The sequence below is a fragment of the Megalopta genalis genome, chromosome 2 (genome assembly GCF_051020955.1).
Source record: "Megalopta genalis isolate 19385.01 chromosome 2, iyMegGena1_principal, whole genome shotgun sequence".
Lineage (NCBI taxonomy): Eukaryota > Metazoa > Arthropoda > Insecta > Hymenoptera > Halictidae > Megalopta > Megalopta genalis.
This window is the reverse complement of record NC_135014.1, coordinates 12,146,561-12,163,917: the sequence shown is the minus strand read 5'-3', so window position 1 is coordinate 12,163,917 and position 17,357 is coordinate 12,146,561. Positions and strand designations below refer to the sequence as shown.

The 17,357-nt window shown below is 44.7% G+C and overlaps 1 long non-coding RNA gene across 3 annotated transcripts in view; it reads left to right on the top strand.

The window, feature by feature from the left end:
- LOC117227164 (uncharacterized) overlaps positions 1-17,357 on the top strand; it is a 251,767-nt gene extending 234,410 nt beyond the window's left edge. The window contains exons 5-6 of one of the 3 annotated variants that reach the window (XR_013032635.1): positions 12,590-12,632; positions 16,963-17,357. This is a non-coding gene — a long non-coding RNA (uncharacterized LOC117227164). The other 2 variants (XR_013032634.1, XR_013032633.1) reach the window with 2 other exon arrangements.

The window sequence follows — 17,357 nt, the reverse complement described above, 5'->3', positions numbered from 1 at the left end:
TAAGTAACAAAATTCATCTTGTAACTCTTTCGGGCGTGTAACTCGCGTCGCGCCCCTCTCGCGCGCCCGTTTCCGCATGGATAGGACGCGCGTTTGAATAATTCCCGGCCGGCCGTTCCCGGCGGGCCTCTGGCTCTCGTTTAACATTTCATAAAAGCGTAGTCGCGCGTGGCACACGGCTCTACGAAATCACTAGCCGGGGCCTGTTCCCTGTCAGAGACTGGCTGTGATCCTTCGCGATGTCTGGCAGACGGGCCCGCTTGATAACAAAACACGGCGCCCGGGATCAGCGCTGCCTCTGATTCGGACAACGCGTGTTCCTGCACAAATTAATTCCCGGTCCTCGCGATTAACGCGGTATCTGCCCGTGATCGTTTAACCCTTCGAGGATGATCGCCGACATGTTGACGACACCCGACGCTGCGCCCGATCTCCGCGCGGCGATGATTTAATTGCTTCTGCCGCGAGATCTGCAGACGGTTCGCCGTTTCTTTCGACGGCTTTGGGCCCGTTTCTTTTTTTCCTTTTTTTATGGGAAAGTCTGCAAATCTTTGTTCAGGAGATAATGGCTTTCGGAGACATCTGGCTACGAGGAATATTTTTAATATTACTAAATTAAGTTATTTTAATTGTTCTAATCGTGAATTTGATATCATTGAAGGAATAATTGTGAATAATAATTTAAGAAATTAGTGTAGGTAATAATTGAAGAGAGAGAGAGATATTAGTATGGATAATAATTGAAGAAATAATTTTGAATAATAATAATTATAATATAAATAATAATAAAGTATAATAATAATTAAAGAAATAATTGCGAATAATAATTAAAGAAATAATTGCGAATAATAATTAAAGAAATAATTTCAAATAATAATTATAGAAATAATTGCGAATAATAATTATAGAGAAATAGTTTCAAATAATAATTAGAGAAATAATTGTGAATAATAATTGGAGAAATAATTACAAATAATAAGTAAACAAATAATTACAAATAATAAATAAACCTCGTGACGATCGCGACTGATGGAAGCTACAGAGGTCCGAATATCACAGTAAACGTCTCGGACATCGCGGACATCGTTTCCGGGGGTGCGGTATCCGCTGAAAATTCGGCGAACCGCCCCGAAATACCGCGGGACGGTGGCGGCACGTGACGAGCAGCGCGGCGAGAAAAAGTGAAAGACGACGATCGAGGCGGTTTATCGGCGGTCGAAGTTGCGGAATCGCGGGAGTCGGCATCCACCCCTACCGCGAGAGATATCCGGTCGGCTCCTTCTTCCCCCGTTCGCAAGATTTTTGTCCACCGTTTGGGATCGTCGTGAGAGGATAATCCGCCGTCTGAGAAGCGACGATTCGAGACGCGTTCGTGGAGATATCGACGTTGTCGATACGATACGATATCGCGGATTAAGAAGGGAACGCCGCCGGAAATGTAAACGGAAAAAATGGCTCGGCTAAACCCGGAAGCCGGAAGCGCGGAATCGGAAAGCCTCCGGGAAAATGAGAGGCGCGAACGCCGGGAGGAAACTTTGCCTCGGAGTCTTATTCGATAACGTTTGTGTTCGAGTAAATCTGATAAGTCTCGAGGGGAATTCGTCGGGGCTTCTGCTAGAGTGGATGGTATTTTTTGGCGGCCGGTGTTGAGGGATGATTTCGTTCGGCGACTTTGTTCGGCATCGATTGCAGAAGCTTGGAGTTTGCAGATTGCGTATCTCGATTATTACGGTAGATATTTGAATGAAACCAAATGCATTTAGTAAGTGCATGTTAGGATTATTTTATGTAATTTTTGCAGAATTTTTCGTCGCCTCATAGGTTTGGAAATAATTTTCTTAGCGAGCACTTCGATCGTAGAAGCTCCTCTTCGATGGAATTAACAACCCCTAACTTTGTAACCAGATTTCTCGATTATTATGCAAGATATTCAAATGAAACCAAATGCGTTTAATAAGTGCATACTAAGCCCATTTCACACAATTTTTTCAAAATTTTTGCGCCACCCTTTAAGAATAAAAAAAATTTCTTAGCTGTCATTATCGAAGCTCCGCTTCCGCGGAGTTAACAACCCCTAACTTTGCAACCAGATTTCTCGATCGCTGGATAAGATATTTCGATGACACCAAATGCATTTAGTAAATGCATACCAACCATAATTCTCATAATTTTTTCAAAATTTTCAGTCGTTTCTAAAGGTTCGAAAAAAATCGTCAAATTTTCTTGAGATTTACTTCGCAGAATTGTGCAAGCGAAGCGAAGGTATTATTTAGTTGCTCGGCATGTTCTCGCTGAATAATCCCTTTAGGACAGTAAAACTAGGATATCACTGGTGCATAAACATCGTTTGAACTAATCAGAGGGAGGATACACCATGTCCGGGACGGAGGGGTAAGGGAGAGAGGGAGTTAAAAGTCTGGGAACAACCTCGGTGGAGCGCGTTTGTGCGAGAAACGCGAGTTTTCTCTGTCAGGAAGACCTGCCCACCTTTCTTCTTAATTACCGGGCTGGCTCGTACATTCGTTTCGCGGCTCGTGGGCTGGTCGAAACACTTTTCACTCGCGTTGCCTCTTCAGCCCTCGTCCCGACACCTCCGCCCCCGCATTCGAAGCAGCCGGAAGCGCGAAACCGTCGGCGAACAAGTGGCGAAGGCGTTCCGTGCTTTTCGTCCACGAAAAATCCTGGCTATGCTTTTGTTGCAGTCCGACGCGATCTTTGCTTCATTCAGGAACGCTCTTCATTCTTCCTCAAGCTATACTACTTTATTTGGCATAAGAGATTTTCTATTATAAATTATTCGAGAGAAACGATCTATGGCGTAAGGCTGTTATAACATAATTATAGTTCATGATGCTAATGACGTAAAATTTTGAAAAAATTCCACTAGGTTCTGCTGATTGTATGTACTTAGGTTCGTTCGAATATCTTGTATAGTGATCGAGAAAAAGGATCGCAAAGTTCGTAGAACATTTGGTAAGCCAACAAGGGGTGAAATTATAACAAACGAAGATAGGCATTTTATTCTGCCCTTGTCAAATGATTTAAAATTTTGACAAAATTCCACAAGGTTCTACTGGCATGCACTTATTATATGCACTTGGGTTCGTTCGAATATCTTATATAGTGATCGAGAAAACCGTTCACAAAGTACCCAAGCTTCGGAACAAAATTCACGCGAAAACCGAAACTAAGACAGTCGATCAAAAAATATGGAAAAAATCCGCGTACAAATTTCCATGGTGGAAGAAAAACACAGCCAGATTTTCCGTGGAGAGGGAGGAGGTTCTCCGACAGAGAAGACGGACAAAAGGAGACGGTAGAATCGGCAGGCGTCGAAATCGGCCGAACGAGAGGATTCTGTTGACGGTCGCCGGGCTAAAAAGGAGGGCTCCTATTTTCTGGAACCGGTGGTCCGGAACCGTCGAAAAGTTGCGGCAATCGATTCGCCGTGGTGGCTCGACAAGCGAGGAAGGACTCGTAACGCGTGAAATGGGTCGTTCGCCGCTTGTCGCTCGGAACGCGCGTCGCTCGCTCGCTCGCTCGCTCTCTCCGGGAGAATTATCTCCGCGTTATTAACGCATCGGCTATGAGTCGTGATATGTGGTGCGCCTGGGCAAGGGTCGTCGCTCGGAACGGGGACACAGGGTTATTATTCGGCCCGACTTTGGAATAAATGTCCGGAAATTTGGGGAGAGCGCCGGCGAGAGACCGCGGACACGATCGCGCTCGAAACGAACGAACGAACGAGCGAGCATGGAGTTTCCAATTTTCCGCAGCCGCGGGTGCAACTTTAATTCGTCCCGGCCCTGTCGCACGCCGCCGCGAGAACACTAATTCCAGCACGGCGGAATTCAATGCGCGAACTTGATCGTCGCCCTGGTTTATTTCTGTTCCCACTCGGCCCGAACACTCGATACAATGGCGACCGCACAATCGCGTCTTTGACGTAATTTCCACTTCTTCGACGGCGGAAAGACACCTCCCTCTCCCTTCGTCTGCCTCTCTCTCGCGCTCTCTCGATCTATTTTCCTTTCTGTCTCTCTTTCTCGCTATTTTATTCTCTCTCTTGCTCTCTCATTCTTTCTCTCGCTCTTTCTTTCCATTTTCCTCTCCTTCCTTCCATTTTCTGTCACTCTATCACTCTCTCGCTCTATTTTCCTCTCTCTCTCTCTCACTCTCTCGCTCTATTTTCCTCTCTCTTTCACTCTCTCGCTTCATTTTCCTCTCTTTCTCTCACACTCTTTCGCTTCCTCGCTCCATTTTCCTTTCTCTCGCTCACTCTCTCGCTCCCTTACCCTCTCTCTCCTTCTCTCTCTTTCTCTCCCTCTCTCTCTACTTTCTTCTCTCTCCATCCAGCATCTTCCCGCAATTTCCAGCTCGCTCGCGCCGCCTCGTTTTCGAGCAAGAAGGACGAACGAACGAACGAACGTTCGAACGTGTCGTCGGACCGGAGTTTCATTGTTGTCTGTTCCGTGTTTCCGTATGCTGGGGGCGCGAAAGGCACCTAGGAAATTACGTTGCACGTCAGCGCGCGGTTTCTTGGTGCAGAATGCGCCCGGTTCTATCCGACGATCGACAAACAGGTCGCTGCCACGGTGAAACGGAGCACGGAGCGAAGGGAAGGGAACCGCGAAACTCGGGGCCAAAGATTACGGTCTCGAAACTACGCTACGACAATAAGTGCCGCGAAATTCCGAACGCGATGCAATATATGCACCTTTCTCCGGCCGGAGATCGTCGCCTGACAGTTTTTATTTAAACCAAACAACGATTCGATTTCGGTCTTCGCGCGGAATTTTCTCGTTCGTTCGCTCTGCGATTGTTGGATCGTTCTGCGAACGACGATGCAGAAATTTGCAGATTTTGGGAGAACGCTCTCGGGAGAACGTTTTTACGGAGCACGACGTTATGTTTGCGACGAGATATTTTTCTTTTTAGCAGATTCTGGGCTCGGTTTTTAAGTTGCGATCGTGCGTCGATGTAGACAATTTTAGTAGGGGGTGGGAATTGTTGGATTCGCGTTCTATTCTACGTCGGCGGTGAATCTCTCAGGAAAATGTTACTTTAAGCGTGTTAAAGTAGAGACTTCGCTCTTTAAAATAAGTATAGGTAGAACGTCCTATACGATCTTTTTACACGAAGTTACAGGTACTCAATAATGACTTAATTACAGTCTTGCTTGCATTCTACAATTTCGAAAGGAGACAAACACGGTCAGCTTTTCCCTCTGTTTCACAATAGTGCAGAGTCTTTGATGAAATATTGACTCTCAAGGTGCAAAGGTAGAGACTTTACCCTTTAAAATGAGCATACCTAGAATATCCTACGATTTTTTCACACGATGTTACAGGTACTCGAAGATGACTTAATTACAACCTCGTTTTGATTCTACAATTTCAAAAGGAGACAAACGCGGTCAGCTTCCCCACTGTTTCACAATAGTATAAGGTGTCCGAAAAGATATTGACTTTAATTATATAAAAGTAGAGACTCCGCCCTTTAAAATAAGCACAAGCAGAACATCGTACAACCTTTCCCCACGAAGATGTAGCAGTTCAAAGATCGACAATTCTGCTGCAGCTTCTCAATCGAATCGATCGATTCAATCATAAAAACATTAACATCTTCGAAACAATGTTCCAACAGCAACAGAAAAGTCTTCTACAATCTACTTTCCAAGATCAACTAATTTAAAGTCATTCTAGCTGCGCAAGTCACCTAACTCGCCGATTATTAAACAAGCTCTCCGATAAACTCGGCGCGATTTGCATCGCGCTTGGACTCGTTTTAATCGCAAAAATCTCGGCAGTCCGTCGACGAACACGCGAGATTCGTCTTCCTCGCGAGTTCGCTTTGTCGTGGCACCGAGAAAAGGAGACCGCGCGAATTCGACTGTACTGATTTCGTGTAAATTTAACCGTGCTCGCCTGGTTGGCGCGAGCTCGCGTGTAATTTGCCGAGCGACGCGTCGGGTTACGACACCGTGGAAATTGAATTCCCCGGGAAAAATCGCAGCCGCGACACAAGGCGGAAAAAGTCGCTTGTCACCGGCGCGAAACGGTTGTCGAATTTTCGGACAGGTTCGTCGACGCAGGAACGTTTCTCGTCAGTTTTCGCGGATCCGGGAACGATTTACCACGATCGATTCCGAGGGCCGCGATCCGAAAATTGAGTTCGCCTATGTCTCGCGTTTCCTCTCTCGCTCTCCCGGCGTCTGAGAGACGTTTTACATCTCCGCTTTCGCCCGCCGAGACTTCCAACTTTATTTCCCCGGCTTTTTTTTCCCTCCCCGCGCCGCGCCGCCAACGAGAACCCGCCCCGGAGAAGCGTGGGCGGCGGATCGCGATAAAATTTGACTTCCAAATGGCTCGGCCGAAGTTTCGTCTCCATCGAAATTCCAATGATTCCATGGAAACTTCTCTCTGCCGATGACTCCATTCCTCTTCCCGTCTGTCCGAGCAACTTCGATCCTCCCCTGTCGCACATCCCCGCACCCGTGCCGCCCCGCCGAGGAAAGAAGAATCGCAGGCATTTCCGGTGATCGGTCATTCGATTCGCGAGCGACGCGAATCTTTCAACGACGAGTTACCCGAACCGTTCCTGGGAGACGATTTCTTGCCGATGTATGTAGGATAGATCGACGGCGAATTTAGCGGAGGATCGATGATACGGACACGCCAGTCTACGATGCTAGAACGATGCTAGAACGATGCTGGAACAATGCTGAATTATGCGTCGATTTATAGAATTTCGACGGCAGTAAAGCGAGGGTGGATTCTCGGTCTGGTTTATAATCGTGTAAGCTGTTTAAAAAAAATAGCTTCAGGTGTACGAAAGTAGAGACTTCGCCCTTTAAAACGAGCATAAGAAAAGTGTCGTACGATCTTTTTACGCGGAATTATAGATACTCAAAGATCAATGAATTACGATCGTCTCTGAATTTGTATAATTCCGAAAGGAGACGAACGCGGTCAGCTTACTGCTTTGTTTCACTACAGTACAGGATCCTGGAAAAAATATTAACTTTAACAGTATTAAAGTAGAAACTTCAGGCTTTAAAATGAGCATATATAGAATGTTATGCGATTTTTTTAGACGATGTTACGAATATTCAAAGATCGCAAAAATGTGGTCACGGTTGAATTATGTAATTTCGAAAGGACACGAACGTGGTCAGCTTCCTGCTTCGTTTCACGACAGTGCAGGGACTTAAAAAAAATGTTAAGTTTAAGAAGCTTAAAGTAGAAGCTTCAGGCTTTAAAACAAGCATATGTACAAAGTCCTACGATTTTTCTCCGCAATGTTACAGCAGTTGAAAAACAGACAATTCTGCGAGTCCAAATCGTTCGACCAAATTGCGAAAACGTTCTTTAAAAATCAGTTCCTCACAGAAATCTAAGATTAAAATTGCTCCTAGTATAAATATCGCTAGCCTTCGTTAGCGCACACATTTCTTCGTATATAAAAAATATATGAACGTTCTTAGTGTACCAAAAATCCCCACTGCAGCAATTCAGTGTCTTCGGAGGATAATTCTAAAATCTCGCGAAAAATCGTCGAGGCTGATAGTCTCGTCGATAGCATCTCTCTCTCTCTCTCTCTCTCTCTCTCTTTCTCTCGCTGCAAGCAACACGGTTTCCCAGGATCTAGAAAACTCTGGAAATCTAATCGGTCGCTCGTTGGCCCCGCGGAAAGTATCTCCGAGGAGCGTTCTCGGGAGCCTCGTGGAACGACTTCGGAAACGTCGTAGACCGAGTCGAGCTGGATTTAATTGTTCTCGCGTCGCGGAACAGCTCCCGCGATTGTCGTACGTTTTTATTACGCGACACGGCTGTCTCGGAGACGCGCGCATTGAATTCGCCGAGACCAAAAGGAAAGAGAGAGAGAGAGAGAGAGAGAGAGAGAGAGAGAGAGAGAGAGAAAGAGAGGAACGACGACGCTTCTTTCAAATCGATCGAATCGTCGCGCGATCGACTGGCAAACGCGGCGGACCGTGCCTTCGAGAAAAATGTCCCGGCTGAAGTATAATGCAATCCGTGCAATAATAACAGAATATACGTTTGAAGGAATTCGATCATTATAGAGCGCAATTGCTATAAAACATTATACACAGGTCGTGTCTACCCCTGGAACAATCCTCTTCTATTCCCCGGCGCAAGTGCATCGAGGGGTTGCGGAACATCGACAATAAAATCTCACATAATAATTGAAATATCATCTATTATTTTAGAATAAATACAAAAGAATAAATATAAATAAATAAATACATAGATATAAATAAATATAAGTAAATGAATATAAATAAATACACGAAAATAAATATATAGAAATAAATAAATAAAACTAAATAAATACATAGAAATGAATAAATAAAAATAAAGAGATATAAATAAATACATAGAAATAAATGAATAAAAATAAATTAATATAAATAAATATATAAAAATAAATACATAGGAATAAATGAATAAAAATAAATTAATATAAATAAATATATAAAAATAAATACATAGGAATAAATAAATAAATGAAAATAAATGAACAAATATATAAAATATATATTCGGTACAAATTGAAAAAGAAACCTCCGACTGCATCTTTCCAAAGCACGACACGAGTTGTCGAGTAAAATTCCTGGAAGATCGACGATCGGATCCTCGACGCGTGTCCTCGTGATCGCGATCTCGCGTACGAACGCGAATGGTCTGTTAATAGCCGAGTGGGGGAGGGCAGCCTCTGTTCTGCTTACCTTGTTCCGTTTGTCTCCCTTAGAGGATGGGAAGAACGGGACAGCGTAAAAATCAAAGAGTAAGAGAGGAGAGGATGCAAACGAGCGGCGTCCCTCGGCGCGCGGTTTCTCACGGATTTGGCGAGAGAGTCGTCGAGGGTGGATTAATGACGTCGAAAGGAGAGAGAGAGAGAGGAAGAGAGAGATAGATAGATAAATCTGTTTATTTTTAATGGGACTCTCTCCGGGGCTTACAGCCGGATTGGCGGTTGGCAGGAGTCGCATCGGGAAGGACGCGAGATTCCCACTTTGCTAAATTAACGCCGCGGATGTTTGCCTAATGCTTTAACGACGCCGGCGCTCGCCTAAGAGAGGCAGGGTCGCTCGGTTAAAGTTTAATGCAGCCGGGCATTCGGCTCGGATCGCGTTACCGTTCGGTTCTCGATCATTACAGCTTTATGTAGATTTATGGGACGTCCTATTTTATTGGCGGATATCGGCGGACTCGTATTTATTCGGTGCACGACAGAGTGTGCCGTGCTTTGCTGTACTCGTTCCTGCGAGGTCGAGGACTCTCTCTCTTTCTCTCTTTCTCTCTCTTGTTCTCTCTTGCTCTCTCTCTCTCTCCCTCTCTCTCTCTCTATTTCTATCTATCGCTCTCCTTCTCCCTCTTTCTCTCGCGCAAGCGTTGCTCCGACCCTCCGCCTGACCCCCTCGCAGTCGCACTCGCGCGAGCGGAAAATACTAGCATGACATTTATATTAAACTCTACGGAAACTATCGATCGCACGCGTGTATATATAACCCGCGCCGTTTCACGCAAATAGATTTGTATTTATAGGTATTTTATTCCGGCCCGATCGCCGAGACCAGCGTCGATCGAACCGCTCGATTCCCATTGCATTTTCATCGGCGGATCGGACGGACCGCGAGTATCTCCGGTGAACCGGCGAAATTTCATGAAGCTGGACAGATAAAAAAAAATGTTTCGCGAGACGCGACCGGAGCACGTCGATCGTTTATTTAGCCAGGGATCGGCGAATCAACCGTTCGACTCTTCGAACATACACAACTATGCGTAAATATGGCTTCGGATAGTTTGAAGCTAAGACGAGACATCCGCGTGACGTCACAGTGAACTCGGTGTACAGTAATTTCTGAAGGAAATGTTCGGAGCTCAGAATTGAAACCGACAGATTCGAGAATACTAAGTCGCGATTCTTCGGGCCTCGTTTGATCGTTTTTGTGGAAACTCGGGGCAGACGGTGAAAAAGACGGCGGTCAGCGTGCTGGTGTAAAACGGTGACTTAACTTTTTTATTTCTAATTTTTTAACACAATTCGAAGGGAATTCGGAGGCCATGGGACTCGATTTGATAACGTTCGGCCATGTGACACGATTCGAAGGCAATTCGGAGGTAATTCGGAGGAAATTCAAAGACAATTCGAAGGAAATTCGAAGGTAATTCGATGCCAATTCGAATGAAATTCGAAGGAAATTCGACGGAAATCCGAAAAAAATTCGACGGAAATCCGAAAAAAATTCGAATGCAATTCGAAGGAAATTCGAAGACAATTCGAAAGAAATTCGAAGACAATTCGAAGGAAATTCAAAGGCAATTCAGAGGCCCCATAATACGATTTGAAGGCAATTCGGAGGCCACGTAACACGATTCGTAGACAAACAGACTATTTTGTATTGTCTTTCGTTCGAAAGCATCCGAAAAGAAGCAATTATCATTATATTCGCGTTATATTCCAAAACGAGGCCGATTCGTTAGGAACCCTGAGCATCGCGAGACTGTAATTAAGGGTTGCACAGGGCTGACAGCGTCGGGATGCGCGGCGCTGCGTCGCGGAAAAGGCGGCCGTTAAATGGATCATAATGATTATTTAAGAGACTCGCGACGCATCGGCCGGCCCTTCCGCGGCCGGCCGGCTTGTTTAAAGCGCGGCTGTTTAGCAATTTATGGTCGGCGGTCCTTGCCGGAAACGCGTCTCTGCGACGGAACTCTGCCGGCCGGTTGAGCCACGAACATCGCATTAACGTCAACCAACCCAATTTCCTAGGGAACGCAACGGGCGAGTTCGAGTGGATAATTTATGTGGTTGCGCGGGATAACACCGGCCATTCCCTGTAAACGACTATTCCGAGTTAACGAAAGAGTCGTGTCCCACCCGCGCCGTCACCCGCACCCACCACCCCATAACCCCCCCCCCCCGTCTCTGTCTCTCTCATTCTCGTAAAATCGGGACGACCGCGTTCCGCCGCGAGAATTCGTTCTAATCCTGCTGGAAGACAAGCTCGGAAACTCGATGGGAAAGAAGAAAGAGAAAAGGAATTAAGCTGTTGAAATTTTAAGCCTGACGTGTTTGACATGCAAATCCCGCGAACCCACTTATGCCGGCTGTACGCGACGGCACACGGACTCGCTGATCACAGCGGCGCGTTCTCCTCAAGAAAAATACCGGCCGATGTCGTCGGAACTTATGTGCATACGTTCTCCACGGATCTCCTAGCTGTTCTTCGTTGAATCGCGTTTCAGAGAATCTGGGACGTTCCGAGCTGTACCGGTGGCTCTAATTTAATTCGATGGTTACGACGGATTTTTACGTAAATTTATGTTTTATAAAGAGCGTTGGATTTTGTGCGGTTTGTGACGCATTTTATAAGTATCGAATTGGATATATTATAGTAGATTTTTGTATTATTTTGTTTTGTTTTATTTCTTCGAATGTAGAAATTCGACGATTTATTTATTTGATAAATACAACATTAATTGTGCTAGAGAATGAACCTAAGACACAGCTATTTCTCACACCCCTATTTGGAGAAATAATTTATTTAATTTCTGACCCTTTTAAAATCGCTTTGAAAACTTTTATTTCGTATAAAGATATCCATTGTTTAGCAATATGTGGACTGCAGATTTTATGCTAATCTTATTTTTATAACAATGCTAACACCTCCGCGTTGGATTGGCCTCAAAATATCCCAAACATCTTGAAATTTGAGAATATATATATATATTTTTTTAAGAATATACAGTTTGTTCCCACTAAAATTACAATTTAAATAGCCAATGGTCGCTAGTTTTTACGCGCGAAAAGTATACTCGTCGTGACACAAAATACAGTAATGTCTCTCTAATTGACCCTCGGATTGTGCACAAAAATGGACAATTTGGGAAGAGGAGATCCGATTATTCGCGCCTTGCAGCTTGTTTTTATAGTTCTTGACACAATAGCAACAACAGTAACTATAAAAACGAACCGCAAGGCTCGAATAATCTGCTTTTCCCAAATTTTTTGTACAATCTGAGCGTCAATTAGGGAGAATTTACTGTAATTAGAGGGTTGTATTTCTTGGAATTTAATTTAAGATAAGTATCAATATATACAATACAATACAATATAATAATACAATACAACAATACAATCTGGGCGTCAATTAGGGAGACATTGCCACTCCTCCACGACGAGTATACTCGTCGAACACAACTGTTCAAGATCACCCAGCGATGAAAAACGAATTCGACGGAGCATCGTCAAGGAACGGAAACTCATTCGGAGCTCGTCGACGTTGTCTACAATTTCGCAAAAATTCGCAAAAATTCGGAAAAATTCTTAGCAGTCAATTCTTCAAATTCCTCAATTTTTGCAGTCTCGACGGATCTCCGCGAAACCGTTCGCCCGGCGGCAGCATCTTCGCGGCTCGTTGCTCGCGGCGCTTTCGGCCGCCGCTTTCGGTCACGCGATCGCCCTTGCGGGAATTTTCCGGGCTGTAAATTGCGAAAGTTCCAGCGGCGGTGGCCCCGCCCCCTTTCCTTTTCGAACTAACCGTTGTTTCTTCGTGTTTCAGATCCCGAGACGTCTCTCTGGACCAGGACCGGCGGGCTCGCGGGGTAAGCAGAGAGCTTCGATAACCGTTCGATCCTTGAAACGAGCGACGCGTCCGCCGCGCCGGCCAACGCGAAACGGAGAATATTAACCCCCAACCCCCTTCGCGTAGGTGCGGGCTCCCCGCGGCCCGTTTCTTCCCGCGGTATTTCATCGCGTCCGTAACCTCTCGCGCGCTCTTATCGAGCGTCCCCGTATTTCGCCGCTCGTTACCTCGCGCGATTCGTTTAGCCCTCCCTCCCCAACCCCTCCGTGCCACCGAACGGAAAATAAAAGATACAGTCGGAATCTGAATAGAGATACGGGCACGGACGCGAACGTCCGCATAAATTTGGGCGACGCCTTGCATATGCATGAACGCGACCGTTTTTACGAGGCTCCTCCGCAACGCCGTCAGACAACGCCGCGAACAATGCGTCCGCTCGTTATTTTCGGGGTGACGAAGGTGCCCCCGCGTTCGTTAGGCCGGCTCGATAAACCGATGAATGTCACCTGGACAGGTGAACTTTCTCTCGACGCGGTTCGCCGCGACCGCGGACTTCGGGGCTGGCGAATTCTGGCGAGTTCAACCCCTTGTCGCACCGTTTTCCTCGCGGTTGCGATGACTGGAAGTTTTTTTAATTGGAATAATTTCTTAGAGGAGGAAGCAAATTTATATTTATCGTGGGCCAATGTTTCGTTGAACGCTTAAATGTTTTGGAGAAGAGGGCTGCATTTTATTGCAGCTTGAAAGAATGGAATAATAATGGAAAATCATGATGGAATAACAACTTAATTAGCTCTTATTAGGAATCTCTATCTAGAGTTAGACTCGTTATAATACGGTGAGGGGTTAATAATAGTTGTCGGAATTTATCTTTGGACGGTGGACGTTTTTAATTAATTTTCGATTAATTTTCTTTATGATTAATTTTATTTCAGATTAATTTTATTTAGGATTAATTTTGTTTAGGATTAATTTTCCATTCGTATATTGTTAAATGCTCTTCGTTCAGACCAAGATTAATAATTTAATAATTTAATAATACGACTGCCACGAAATTAGAATTTAGATGGAATGTTTGTCAACTCTGGATCCAAATGGATTCCGCGCCCGTCATCCGAGGGTTAATAAGCAATACTATAGTATTTCCAAGAAATACTATAGTAAAATAGGGTTGCTGAGTTAATTTCAAGCAACTTTTTCCTCAGCGGAAATGGAATCCGCAGCTTCGTTCACGAGTTATTAACGAAAAACCACTGGCCAATGAGAAGCGAGAGGGGGAGGGCAACGAGAAAGCTAGTTGGACGGGGATTTTTTCTTACATAATTCTTGTAGGTCTGTCCGGCGAAAGCCCTAGATGACCCAGAAGAAGCCGGTCGGTCCAGCACGGTGTTGTACGCAACATAAAACGCGGGGAGAGTGCTACCAGACAGGATTATTGTTCTACTTCTTGCTGGACGTCACGACGAAAGCTCTAGGTGGCTCGAGGATTAAACCTAACCGAGGGAAAAGCTATCCAGACGCGGCTTTCTTTCTGCGTATTTCTTCGGCATTTGTTGGCGAGCACCGTAGCCGCTGCCCACTCCGGGACGTCATTATTAACATCATGGAATAAGGAAAGGGACTTTTCTATCCGCAGAATTACTGTTGTACAGCGTCCTCTTCGCTGTTCATTCATTATAGATTGATGCACGTATATGTCAGTTCACAGATAGATAATGCACAGGCTGTACCATAATTATGTGAACTCCCTGAAAGGGTTGATTCCTGAGGTCATTCGAAGCAACTTTTTTCTTTACAAAAATTTCCTCCGCCGTTTCGTTTACGAGTTATTCGCGAAAATCGGCGGCCAATGAGAGGCGAGCTCGCCTAGCGCTAGGCGGCCGAGCCAATCGGCGGAACTGGGCGTGGACCGCTCGTTGGCTCGCCTCCTATTGGTCACTGTTTTTCGCGAATAACTCGTAAACGAAGCCACGAATCGCATTTTCGCAAAGGAAAAAGTTGCTTCAAATCGCCTCAGGAATCGCCTTCTTAATTGGCTCGCCTCGCACCAGCCGACCTCGCCTCTCATTGGTCACTGTATTTCCTTAATTTCTCAGCTTCCATTTTCGCTGATACAAATGAGCTCAGGAATCACTCCTTTCCGAATCTTACTTCATTACGAGACACCCTGTATTCTCGAGCGAAATGCGAGGAAGGAAAAATCGATTCGTTTCGACGATTTGCGGTAAAGGATTCACTTGAACGTGTAAATCAAGCCGGAACAATGGCGAATCGTAGAGAATTTGTTATCGTCGCGATCTCAAAGAACGGAAACAATGTGTCCGCGTTCGAGTGCCGGTGCGCGATATCATCCCCTCCGCGAGACGGTCCTCGGAAGAAGCGGGCCGTAGGAGCGCGCGATAAAACTGCGAGAGGTCGGACCGCATAATAGATAATAACGAGATACGATGCGTCGTTGGTTCAGGTTGGCTTTTGACACCTGATCCCCTTTCTCGGCGGACACAATGCGCGCTGTTAACCAGACGGCGTACAACCGTGGCCCGCCTACGGGCCGGGGTAAGCTCGGCTTTTGTCTGGATCGCGACGGAACGAGTGCCACCCCTGTCCCTAAATAATACCGAACGCGCGGCTTACGTTTCCGCGGCGTTTCCCTTTCGCGGCCGGACGATTTGTGGGCCACGCTGGCTCGCGACAATTGCGCCCTTTCGGAGAGACACCGTGCAATTTGGTTGACCAGCGCAATTTTTCAATAATTTCTCCCAAATTTGCGCTCGGATTGCGCACGAAAATGGACAATTTGGGGATTATTAAATCAAACCGCAAGGCTTGAATGATCGAAACAAAATTATTGTATCATTGATTTTTTAACTACGATGCTCTATGATGACAACAGTGTTGACGATTGTTCGAATCGTTTCGAATAAATATTTGTCGAAACGAATTATTCGAATGAATTCCTTATGGTGGAATATTTGATTCGAATTAATTGTTCGAACGGAGATTGGAAAATTTTTCGAAGAGGAATTGCAAAATTATTCGAATAATAATGTAAATACTTCTCGACCGATTTTTAAAATTTTTACATAATTTTTACAGCGTATATTGCACCCGAAGGAGATCATTTAGTTATGCATCGATGATCAATCGATCCAAAAGGAACAAACTTTCCGATGCGGTGGTTTCAATAAAAGTTAATTGCGAAAATTAATATTGATGGGATTAATCAATGAACTATGGGGAAAAAACGCTGGATTCTATAATTTTTGTTCGAATCGATTATTCTCGGAATCGATTCTTGCATGAATGAATTCTTATTCGAATAAAATCTTATTTGAATGAATTATTATTCGAATAAAATCTCGTTCGAGATCGAATTCTCATTCGAAAAAAATCTTCATCGGATTAATTGTTACGCAACAATTTTTAACGGATTCTCATACTCACCACTCGGGTGCAAAGGGTTATTTACTTAAGAAAATAGGGAAAAATATTTATTTAGGTGACAGGAAAATTTAGGTAAAAATAATTTAGGTAAAAAATATTTAGGTAAAAATAATTTAGGGTAAAAAAAATATTTAAGTAAAAATAAGTTAGGTAATAGAAAAATTTAGGCAAAAATAATTTAGGTAATAAGAAAATTCAGGCAAAAATAATTTAGGTAAAAACAATTTAGATTAAAAATAATTTAGATAAATACCAGGTAATAGGAAAATTCGGTAATATGAAAATTAAACAAAAATAACTCCATTCACCGTTTAAACGAAATTCGCGGGGGCGTCGCTCCATCGAGGAAAAAGTTGCGGGACGCGTGGGTGCGAGGGACGAGCCGGGAAAAGGACCGGGGACCGTAGAAACGGAAAGTTGTTTTGGACCGCGGGGAGGAAGGATGCGGCGGCCGGGCTGCGGAGACGCGGAATCCGCGGAATCCGCGGACCGCGTGAAATTCGGTCGAGCCGGCCGTCGACGGGAAAGCGAAGACGCTCCGCGCTGGTCCGTGGCTTTATTAATTTATTCATTCGCCGCGGCGGCAACGTCGGGACGCGACGCGACGCGGAATATCGGCCCGCAGATGTTCGAGCAAATGTATTCCAGTCGAACGAGAGACGTGTCCCGTCCAAAAATTTATCGTCGCTGACAGAACCGAGTGCCGACACGACGACGGTGCACGAGCCGCGCGCGTCCCTCCCCAGACCCCCGCGACTCGATCCATATTTATGACGTAATGAATATTTGCTCGCTTTTGTATCGGTGCCGCGATACTCCGACGGGAATCTATAATCTTCGGCTGCCCTGGTCGATTCGTACGACTTTTACGATTTTCACGGTTCCTCGATTTCATCGAATTACAGCACCGGGGATCGGCGAATCCTAATTCCGACGTCGGGGATGGTCGACGAGGCAACCGCCGTGCTCTTAGACCACCCTTGTGCTACGATCTCTTTTGCGGCTATTTTAATTACCGGACTGCGGGTTTTCCGCGTTGCCGATGAAAATTATGATATAATTATTAATATATAGTTATGATGTAATTAATAATGATATAATTTAATAACGGGAACGTGTCTGAATAATGTAATCATATGACATTACGTAACTTTAATTGATATAGTAATTGATAATATATTAATTGCACACAATAATATAATAATTGATGATATATTAATTGTATACAATGATATAATAATTGATGATATATTAATTGTATACAATAATATAATAATTGACAATATATTAATTATACACA